The sequence below is a fragment of the Stenella coeruleoalba genome, assembly GCF_951394435.1.
Source record: "Stenella coeruleoalba genome assembly, chromosome: 4".
NCBI lineage: Eukaryota > Metazoa > Chordata > Mammalia > Artiodactyla > Delphinidae > Stenella > Stenella coeruleoalba.
In genome coordinates this window covers 13770596-13781956 of record NC_137149.1, presented here as the reverse complement: position 1 = coordinate 13781956, position 11361 = coordinate 13770596, and the positions used below count along the sequence as shown (strand labels likewise).

General features: G+C 42.5%; 1 long non-coding RNA gene across 1 annotated transcript in view; it reads left to right on the top strand.

Annotated features, from left to right (window-relative positions):
- Positions 1-4: 4 nt before the first annotated feature.
- LOC307185293 overlaps positions 5-11361 on the top strand; it is a 170318-nt gene continuing 158961 nt past the window's right edge. Inside the window, exons 1-4 of the long non-coding RNA XR_013827947.1 lie at positions 5-1292; positions 2760-2847; positions 4829-4936; positions 5562-5729. This is a non-coding gene — a long non-coding RNA (uncharacterized lncRNA). The remainder of the gene's footprint in view (positions 1293-2759; positions 2848-4828; positions 4937-5561; positions 5730-11361) is intronic.

Sequence of the window (11361 nt, the reverse complement as noted above, 5' to 3'; positions counted from 1 at the left end):
GCTCCCGACTGGGTGTTAACGCGGTAACGTTGTCTTGGATCTCTCCCTCCGTCCCCCTCCCTCCTTTTGCAGGCCGCGCGCGCGTGCGACGCCCCGCCCACCTCGCCCCACACTTCCCTGCTCTCGTCCTTCGCCTCTAGTTGAAGTAGAAGAGGGGGGCGGGTCTGAAGAAAACACGGTGCGCCGGCCGCACGCGCGGGCGGGGCGAGACTACGGCGCGTGCGCGGGCCCCGCGGCGCCACGCGCTCTCCTTTCCTCTGCAAGCCCTCTGGGAGACACGCTCCTCCCAGTCCCCTCGCTGTGCGCGTGCGCCCAGGAGTCGCTTTTCTTCCCAGGCCAGGGTTCGCGTCCGCAAACTCCCGCCTCTTCGCTTTGGCTCCGCCCGAGAGCTTCACGTGCGCTGAGGCGGCCGCTGAGGCGGGACCCTCCCTGACGCCTTCCCGAGGGCGCGGGTTGGTGGCTAGTGGGAGGCCGCGACATAGTTATAACTGCTTTCTCACACTGAAGAGGGGTGTCTCTTTCTCCCCCGGGCGCCGTCGCGCCTGTCCGGAAGCCCAGAGCGTGGGCGCGCAGGCAAAGCTACAGCCTAGAAGTTTTGGCGAGGAGCTGGAGTCGCCTGGCGCGGAGAGCGCGCACGGAGCTCGCCCAGGGATTGTTTGGCAGAAGGAATCTACGTGCTGTCTGCGCCATTCCCCAGTGGTTTTAGCCAAGGCTGCTCTTGTAGAATTTTCTTTCAGATTTTGTACTAAAGGTGTCGTTTTTCCTTGAAACGTTCTCATTGGGGCGAGAGGCAAGTGAATAGGATGAGGTGGTCCTTTTTTCGCGCATTTAGCTTTATTTACAGTTTCTTTTCATCTTTCTGGGTCTTGTAGAGTCTTTTAGCTTCTCGAGTCCTTAAAATTCCTGTGTAAATGTCACCTCTGAAGCCTCATTCTGAACCCCTCACCTCACGCTCTCAGGTCATCTGATGTGCTCCTTCTCGCCCCAGTCTGTTTTGTGTCGCTAGTCCCCGCCCCCGCGCGCGTGTGAACTACCCTTGTGGCGAATGAAGGTTTATCAAGGGAGTAACAGTTTTCGTTTTATCTTGAGGAACTGATGGGATGGAGGAGAGACGTGGGCAAGCAATGGGGGCGTATGGTATGCTAATTAGGGAAACAGCAAGTGGTCCATTTTGGCTTTAAGTACTGAAGAGGAACAGTCTGGAAGACTTGAGGTTGCAGTCTTAAGTATCGAGGGATAGGCTTGGACTTCATATTGCCGGTTTTGGAGGAGCCTCTGAAGATATGGAAGAGGCAAGTGACAGGATCAAAACTCTTCTGTAGAGAGTTCTCTACTAGGATTGGTATGAAAGATTGGAGTGGGGAAAAGAATGGGAAGCCAGTTAAGTAGGCTACCGTATTGGTACAAGGAGTAAGGGAAGTGAGGGAACGCAGGACTAATGACAGCATTAGAGCAGGGGTCTGCAAGCTTTTCTTCAAAGGGCCAAACATTAATATTTTAAGTGTTCTCTATCATAATTACTCAACTCTGTCGTGTAGTGAGAAAGCAGCCATAGACAATACTTCAAGGAATGAGCTTGGCTGTGTTCCAACAAAACTTTATTTTTGGACACTGAAATTTTAATTTGATATAATTTTAGATATCATGAAATATTCTTTTAACTTTTTTTAAAATTTTATTTTGGCTGTGCTGCCCAGCATGCAGGATCTTAGTTCCCCAACCAGGGGTTGAACTCATGCTCCCTGCATTGGTAGTGCGGAGTCTTAACCACTGGACCACCAGGGAAGTCCCGTTAACTTTTTTTCAATCATTTAAACATGTAAAAAACTTTTTTTTTTTTCACTTTCCAGAGGTACAGAAACAGCCTATAGGCCATAGTTTGCTGACCCCTGCTTTAGAGGTATTTTCTTGAGGCAGAGTGAACAAGATTTAATTGGCGGTAATGACCATGTATAGTCTGTACTCCTCCAATCTAGAATACTTTCCGAAGATAAAGGGGGCACCGTTAATTACACTGGGAGAATAGGAGTAAAATTAGACTGTCCTAAGCCAACCTCAAGTGATCATCCTAAGGTTAATGGTTAAGAGAAGTCAAAATTGCTTCAGGACCTGGTAAAAGGAAATGGAAGTGGCAATAATGGAAACAGGGAGCTTGGGAAGACACTGGTTTTAGGGAGAAGATGGCTGTAGCAGTCCCAGGTGTCATATGGTTGGGACAACATCGACAGGCAGGAAGAAACCACCCCAGAGGCTTCATAGCTGGCCACTCCTTATATCTTATTTACCAGAATTGGGTTGCTAGCTAGTCCCTAAAACAGTGACTGACAAGGAGCATGGGATTACCATGATTGGTTAGTGTTTATCTGGCTTTTGACAGTTATTATACAGGACTGTGGCATGCGTTGCTGGTCATTTAGCATCTCTGGTGCCTTCCTACTAAATTTAATAGCAACCCAAGGCATTGTGACACCAAAAAAAGAAAAAAAAAAAAAACCCTCTTCCCCTCCATCCCACACACACTCCCTAGAGAAATGATGCTGGTTAAGAACCACTGGCTTAGACCAGTTGGGATTTACCTTGGTACTGAATTATGTGTGTATAGTTTTCTTTTTCCTGATTGGTTTGGGGGGAAGAGAGGAACTAAGCAGTATTGAAGTTCTGTTGTCAGGGAAGTAGGGTGGGAAATGGTGGGTAGGTAATTAACATTCTGCCATGAGAATTAAACATTTTCTTTCTTTTTTTTTTTTTTTTTTTTGCAGTACGCGGGCCTCTCACTGTTGTGGCCTCTCCCACTGTGGAGCACAGGCTCCGGACGCGCAGGCTCAGCGGCCATGGCTTACGGACCCAGTAAACATTTTCTTTTATATCCTTGATAAAATAAGCATCTCAACTTCACACTTGAAGCCCCCCCACTCCCCACAGGAAAAATCTCTCCCAGTAGGATACTCTTTTTTTGAATACTGTAGTAACTTTCAGACTGGTGGCCTGCTCTGTCTTTCCCTCCTTCATTACTACATGAAGGGACTAGTCCTGTATACTGATTTCCTTTACTCAGATACCTATCTCCAGTGGTCCTCAGCTATCTCAGAAACTCAGTTGGAACTCAAAGGCCTCCATAAATCCACAGATGACTTCCCTGCCTTTCCCTTACAAATGTAATCTGCTGCTTACTGATTGACTTGTCATCTCTATGGAAGATGTACCTCTCTAGGCCTGACCCCTCTCTGGAGGTATCCACACTACCCAACAAATTTTTCCATTTCTTTTTTTTTTAAATAAATTTATTTATTTTATTTATTTATTTTTGGCTGCGTGGGGTCTTCGTTGCTGCATGCGGGCTTTCTCTAGTTTCAGCGAGCAGGGGCTACTCTTCGTCGCGGTGCGCGGACTTCTCATTACGGTGGCTTCTCATTGCAGAGCACGGGCTCTAGAGCGTAGGCTCAGTAGTTGTGGTGTGTGGGGGCTTAGTTGCTCTGTGGCATGTGGAATCTTCCCAGACCAGGGCTCAAACCTGTGTCCCCTGCTTTGGCAGGCGGATTCCTAACCACTGTGCCACCAGGAAAGTCCCTACGGTGGCTTCTTTTGTTGTGGAGCACGGGCTCTAGGCACACAGGCTTCAGCACTCGTGGCTCGCAGGCTCTAGAGCCCAGGCTCAGTAGTTGTGGTGCACGGGCTTAGTTGCTCCACAGCATGTGGGATCTTCCCGGACCAGGGCTCGAACCCGTGTCCCCTACATTGGCAGGCGGATTCTTAACCACTGCACCACCAGGGAAGCCCTCTTTTCCATTTCTTTTCTCACGTAGCCAACTTGCATTTCCCTCCTTTCAACTCAGCATGGCCATTGAAGTGTGATTGAAGTGATCTGTGTCACTTGCGAGCAAAAGCTTTGAGAACCCGTGCACAGTTTCTCATGCTCTTTCCTTCTGGCACGGTGACGGAAAGTTTTAGTTACCTATTGCTGCATAACAAACTATCCCAAATCTTAGTGACTTAAAAGCGTAACCATTTTATTATCGTCAATGGTTTTGTGGGTTGAATGGGCTCATGGGCAGTTGTCTAATCTTGCTTGGTGTCTCTCATGTGGTTCCAGCCAGGTATTGTTGGACTGGAGTAATCTGGAGGCTCGATGGGGATGCTAGAATGGCTGAGCCTTTCTTTTTCCAGTGTTATTGCAGGGCCTCAGTTTAAATGGCTTCTCCTGCAGAGTAGCCTGACTTCTTACATGGTGGCTCAGGACTCTTCAAAAAGCAAAAGCTTCCAGGTGTTTGTAAGGCTTAGTCTTGGAAATAACACATTCTATTGGTTAAAGCAGTCACATGGGCAACTCAGTTTCAAGGGGAGGGTAAATAAACTCCACCTCTTGATGGGGATTGGGGGGAAGAGTGACAAAGAACTTGTGGCCTTATTTAATCTACCACCACAACAATATTCCACATGGTGGCTGCTTCCATCAGCCAGGGGCCTAGGGTCAGTACAAAGTGGAAAAGACTCCTTAGCTAATACACATGGTTGTATGAGTGAGAAATACGTTTCTGCTGTTCTAAGTCGCTGAGATATTTGTGGTTGTTTGGTAGCAAATAAAGCCTGATCGATAGTAATACAAAAATTGGTACTGGAAGTAGGGCACTGCTGTAACAGAAACCTAAAATATATGGCATTGACATATATGACTATGTTACAAATGTTAGTGGTTGGTTGTTAGGCAGCATCCAGCTCTGATTCACTTAGGAATCTCTCAGCAAATGTAGCTTAGAAATTTGAGCTCAATAAATATTTCTTAAATAAGATAGACTGTTTCTTGTAATTCTGTTCTATTTCTCTATTTTAGGGGAAAACACTTCTTTCCCACATCAGATGTTTCTTAAAGTATGGAGGGGGTGCCACTAACATAACACTCGATACCTCATTCCAGCGCTTCTAACAAGTTTCCTGATGTGTAAGTTTGGCGTGTGCAGCCCACCTTCTTCCTCTCTCCTTTCTCATGGGAGCCAGGCCGCCCACAGAAAGTATGCTTTCTACTCTGCTGCTTCATACCACAAGTTTCACAGGGGTCTGCCCATGCCAGGGGGTCCTGCCCAGGACAAGGGAGGCTTGGGGTAAGCTTAACAGGATAGGCGCTCTGGGGGAAGGGGAGCTTCAGGCTTGGGAGCTAAGCTCACTGCCATGGAGTGAAAAAACCTGTTGTTTGAACTTTAATCCACAAGCGCAAGAGTGTTAACAAGTTGGAAGTTAATAATTTTGGACTTTAACATGAAGTCGGTACTGATTACTTTGGGCTGTAATTCAGAAGAATAAGATAATGTAATGTCTGAACTTTTCATTTCGTGCTGGAAAATTCATATTGGAAAGGGGTCATAATCAGATTGAGGATGTCTTTTTGGCTTTTAGTTTTTAGAGTATTTTTATGTTATCATTTGATCTTCTTTTAGAACTTCTGGTAATGTTGAACAAGGTAGTGAGACATAATTTGAGGTGGCAATAGAACAGGTTGTGAATTATAGCCTTGCGTACAGAATAGCATGGGAGCTGATTTAATTGATGTATTGTTCTGACCCATTCAGGGCATTCTGGGAACAACACCTACCCTTTACCAGTGGCCCCACGAGATTCCACAAAAGAGCTGAAATCAGTATTGAAGTGGCCTTATGAAGATGGGAGCAGGACTACGCTAACTGACTGCTGACTTCTTACCCAAGGGGGATAACCATGTCCTAAGGTGATCTCAGTGGGTAAGCTGAAAGGGTCAAAGCAATGGTCTTCATACATTTTTACTGACATACACCCAAAATAATTTTTAGGTTCACATGTAAAATTTTTCGTCCTTAGTTGCAAAAGATGTAATTTCTGGTGTAATCTAAATATGAATATTTTAAAGTGTAAAGGGTTATAGCACTTAAAAATGCATTTAGTGAAATTAAATCCCATAGAAATTGAATACTCACCATCATCCATATTTACAGAAATTTTACATTACTCTTTTTTTCTCTTTGAATTTGTGTTTTTATTCTACTTCCCCACAGAAGTCTTAAAAATATATTTTATGCTCAAATGTATTTTATTGCTCACCCTATCAGTCTTTGTGGCAGTCAAAAAATTGTTTATAATTTTAAAAAATTTCTACCACCAAAAGGTTCTAAATGCCAAAAATTTCTTTTGGATTGAGTTATTTTTACAATTATTAGTAGTAATACATAATTAATCTTAAGTACATTACAAATTTTTCCAAATAATTACTAAAGAGAACTAAAATTTTCCTGGAAATATGTCTCTTAATGAAATGGATGAAGCTCCTCCTCTCCAGTTAGTTCATGGATGTAATTTCCTGCTAGGATACAATAAGAAAACAAGTTGGGGGACTATTAGGTGCAGGGCTTACAAAAGATGAATAAATGATGTTCAATGCATTATTTACAATAGAAAATTATATATCTAAATCTAAGTGTATTACATAAAAGATAGGAATGAATAATGAGGTGAGAAGTGGTTAACAAATAATAAGCAGAAGTGTTTGGGTAAGAAAACAAGTATAGACTTACTATATTCAATAATCTTCAGGTAAAAACTAGTGAAAATATTTTCTCCCATGAGTCTGAATAATTGTTCAAAAAGCACTACAAAACATTCATGTATCTGTGATATATGTTCCTTTTACATGTAATGTAATGATGATCTGTTAGAAGGAAATTTGGAATTTTTTTAACATCCTTTTCCTTGAAATCATCTGAAATATGCAGTTGAGACACAGGAGGATGGCACCAAGTTCTCTCTCATTACTGAGCAGATGTGCCTTGTAACTGGTATTTCCCAGAATGTTTTCTACATATCTTCCATTTTTGAATTCTGAGAGAGATATCTGGAGCATGAAACTTTGCTGTGGGTTTGTTACCCACATGAAATAGGGCTCAACTTCCTTCAGTATTTCTGTTTGCTATCTCAACAGTATTGTTTGACACCATCAGGAAATGGAAGAGGAAATGGCATTAGACAAAAATGATCGTAACTCTTGCCACCCTGCTCTACAATTATCTGAACTCAGAACACTCCCGCACAGACCAAAATACCCAATTTCTAGCACCATGCTTTTCTCTTAATAGAAATATATTTAAGATAAGGAAAGCCAGGAAATCCTCCTGCTACTTATAATGCATTGATTAAATTAAATATTGACATCACTATTTAGAATTGTTCCTTTGTACGGTACCTTAGAGGCTTTTTGCACATGGGAGCAAATTGTCATAGTAATATCTGGGATGGGTGAGAGGATGCCTGTCTTTTATAAGTGAGAAAAGACTGATTTTAAAATAGAATTGGAAAAATTGAATTGTTGTGAAATCTCAACCTCAGTCATATTTTAGACAGCTCAACTTTAGGAAGGAGTAGGTGAAAGTTGAATAAATGGAATTGATTTCCTTAAAATTATCTGTGCTTGTATTCCTCTTGGAAAGTAGAATCCCAGGGTAGATTTATTCCAGTTTGGAGATTACTAGGTTAAGAGAATAAAATTATGTGGGGAATGTGGTGTAAGTTGCAGGGGGTTTTATTAACATTCCTGGTGTCTTGGGCCAGCCTTTCCTCTTCCCCATTGAGTAAGATACTACATAGTGAGAAGCTGCATGAGAAAGCTCAGCCCTTTGGCCAGTCTTACCCTTGGGGCCAGGCTGCCATCAGGAATCATGACTTCTAGTCTATTCCTTTATGCTGCAGAATTTACAGGGACAAGTCTTTGGAGTAGGTGGAGGGGAGAGTTTCTGTAATCCCGTTCTGCCAGTCAGCAACCCAGTGGTAAGTCTACCTTGTCCTAGGGTTCAGCGTTGGGAGGCCCACTGGCGCCATCTCGCCTCCAGCGTCAGCTTTATCAGGAAGAACGACAGTTCTCAGCTGTCTACTCTTTTTCCTGTTTTTCAGTTGGCTCACAACTTGGTAGGAAGAGGGATGTGGTTTACTGAGTCCCCTAAACGTTCTCAGTCCTAAACAGTGCTGTGCATATTAACACCACAAATACTACTGTGAATTTTCCTATGTTTTTTTAGCCATGAAATTACATTCAATCCTACCTGTTATTTTTCTAATAATATTTTGTGTATATTTCATAGATTTGTACATACTAATGAGTGTAGTTTGTTTTCAAAATGTTATTTTCTAAAGGACTGTTACTGGGCAGTATATGAAACATCAGAATAGTTAAGTTCAGGAGAAAGAGAATTGCTCTGTAGCCTTAAACAGCTAGTTCTTCAAGACACATTGTTGCCAGAGTTTCATAGAAGGTGAATGAATACATTAGGGGTTGATTGTAAGGAGATTAGGCGTGCCATTCTGTTTCTTCCTGTACTGTAAGTTACTTGGCCTGCTAAGCCTTTTAACATTCATAAAACAATGATATAAAATATGGCCCTCATATGAGACAATAAGATTATAAAGCACGAATCTTTGTTTTGTAAGCAACTTGGGTCTTTAGAAAATGAGCTGCTTTTTAGATTACAAAAAAAAAAAATCAGGAGCTTAAAGCTTCAGTTTAATGAAGAATAAACTGTTCTTGAATCCTCTGTCATAAACTGGCATGCATAATTCAAATATTGTCATACACTAGCGGAAATTTTGACTGGCTTTGACTTTGTTATGGTTACTGAAAGGAGGTTCTCCGGCAGAACATAAATTTTTATTGGCAAGCAGGTGCAGGAATTCCTGATGAGAAGAACCAAAAGATCACAACTTTGATTCTTCTTTTTTCTCTTGCCTGCAACATCCAATCGAAGATCAAGTCCTGTTGATCCTACCTCCAAAATATGATCCCAAATTTGACGGACCACTTCTCACTATGTCTACTGCTACCATCCTGGTACAAGCCATCAGCAGCTCTCATTTAGACCATGACAATAGCCTCTTGTCTGGCTCCTGGGTTTCCACTCTTGCCTTCCTAGAATTCATTCTCAATCATTAGCCATTTAACAATATAAATCAGACTATCACTTCCCTAACTATACTTCCCTAATGTCTTTCCCTTGCAATTAGAATAAAATCCAAGCTCCTCATCATGGCCCTTATGATCTGTTGTACATCTACCCTCTGATTGCTCTTAACTCACATTCCTTGTTCATTATGCTCTAGCAAAATTGGTTTTCTATCTTTCTTTGAATGCACCAAGCTCATTCCTACCTTTGAGGTTTTGCATTTGCTCTTTTTCCAGCCTGGAATTCTCTGCTCCCAGATTTTCTCATGGCTGATTCATTCTCATTACTTAGGTTGCAGCTCAAATGTCCATCCCTCAGAGAAGCCTTTTATCCTGACCACACATCTAAAGAGCTGTCATCCCTTCTCCCCAACTTTAATCATTTCCTATCCTGCTTAATTGTTTTCACAGTATTTAGTACTGCCTGAAACTCTCTTATTTTTCACATGTTTATTATTTGGCCCTCTGCTAACCCCCTCTAGAATGTGACTCCATGGTGGGTAGGGCTCGTCTGTCTTGTTCCCTGCTATATCCTCAGTGCTTGGAATGAAGGTTGCCATTTAGTGGGGGTTTATTACATATTTGAATGAGTGAATGACTCAAGGTCCAGATGTAGCCAGAGAAGGCCTCCCAAGAGGTCTTTACCTTAGTAATTTACCATAGTTCAGAGTTGTGGCCCTTTTGTTTTAAATGCTCAGATGTCAGCTTTTGCCAGCACATGGAGGTTTTTTTCCTCCAGGGCAGAACTTACGTTAATGAAAGTATAAGACTGTAAAATCCCTATACTAATTTATTAGTTTTCAGTGAGCAATATAGCTGTCACATGGACCCAGACTGGCAGTAATATGATCTGTTGTGGATTTTCTGCCTGTGGGCTAGCACACATAGGATAGGGCATTAAGTGAGAAACTTTTTGGGAAAACATGGAATACAAAAAAGGGGAAAGAGTAAGATGCCTTGTATGTTTCAAGACATTTGTTTATTTAACAAATATTTATAGATTTCTGACTTTGTTTTGTGCTAGGTACTGAAGAATCAACAAGTAATACTATTAAGCACCAGCAGTTTGGTTGGAGAGGCAGACAATAAACTGACAATTACAGATCAATGTCAAAAGTTCTCTTTTTAGGTTCATGCCAGGGTGATGTAGGAGGACCTAGAAGGGAAACTGAGCCTTGGGGGATCAAGGTGAGCTTCCCAGGAGTTAGGATTATTTGAGCTGAACTCTGAAGAGTTAGCCAGGCAGAACAAGGAAAGGTGTGGGGGGCACTGCTGGCAGAAGCTGCAGCCTGAGCAAAGGTCAGCTGGAGAGAGCAGAACCTTCTAAGAACTACAAGTAGTTCAGTAAGGTTGGGGAAAGGTGGAATGAGAAGCCTGGCTATCAGACTCACAGACCTAAGTAGGTCTGGACTTTATCCCTATGACAGGGAGCTACTGAAAGTTTTTGTTTTGGTGAAGGGGCAGAGTACATCTTTCAGACTGCCCTAGTACAGCCAATACTTTGCATTCCTTTCTTCGAAAGAACTTCCCATGGATATCTGGAGAAAGTCCACGCTCCTCCTCCGAGAACATGCAGTCCTTCCTTTACTACCCCCAGCCTTATACCTGCTATACCTGCTGCCTCCACAGCGCACTCTGTGCTCCAGACCCACCAAACTTCCCAGCTTCCAGACTCACTTCCCGATCTTTAATTATGCTTTCGTAGCCTCCACTCCTGCTAGCACTCTCAGCAGGTCACTTTCAAAAAGTGTTACAGGATTAGTCTTCCAACCTATAAAGGCAATACATGTTCCTTGCAACACAGAGACATGCAGAGGAAGAGCTAAAACCTTCTCCTTTCCTCTCACCACCACACACACATACATAGTGTGCTTTAAAACATATATACACTTTTAACTAAAATATATCTATGCTATACAATTTGTACAGTTCTTCCCTGCTCCCCCAACAGAATATCCAGTATTTGCTGGATGCCAGGCCCTATGCTTTATCTCATTTACCCCACAACTACCATACAAGGTAGGTACTGTGATCCCCAGTGGAAGGACAAGCAACTGAGATGTGACTTATTTGCCCAAGGTTGCCCAGTTAATGGGAGCAGCAATTTGAACTAGGGCAATGTGGCTCTCAAGTCCACTGCCTTTTGCTATCTTCCAAATAATGCTATTTTTGTTCTTTTCAATAACTACAATATTTATATGGAGGTCTAGAATTTATTCAATTATTCCTCTGTTGATGAATGTTGAGGTTGTTTTTTGCCACTTAAAATGCCTCAATATGTAATTCTCCAAAGTGGGATTTGAGGTCAGAGGTCATACTTATTTTTAAATCAGTACGTGACCAAATAATGTTCCAAGGATTGTGTAGCATTTTCATATCCCCAAGAATCATGGGACAGTATCTGTTTCCCTATA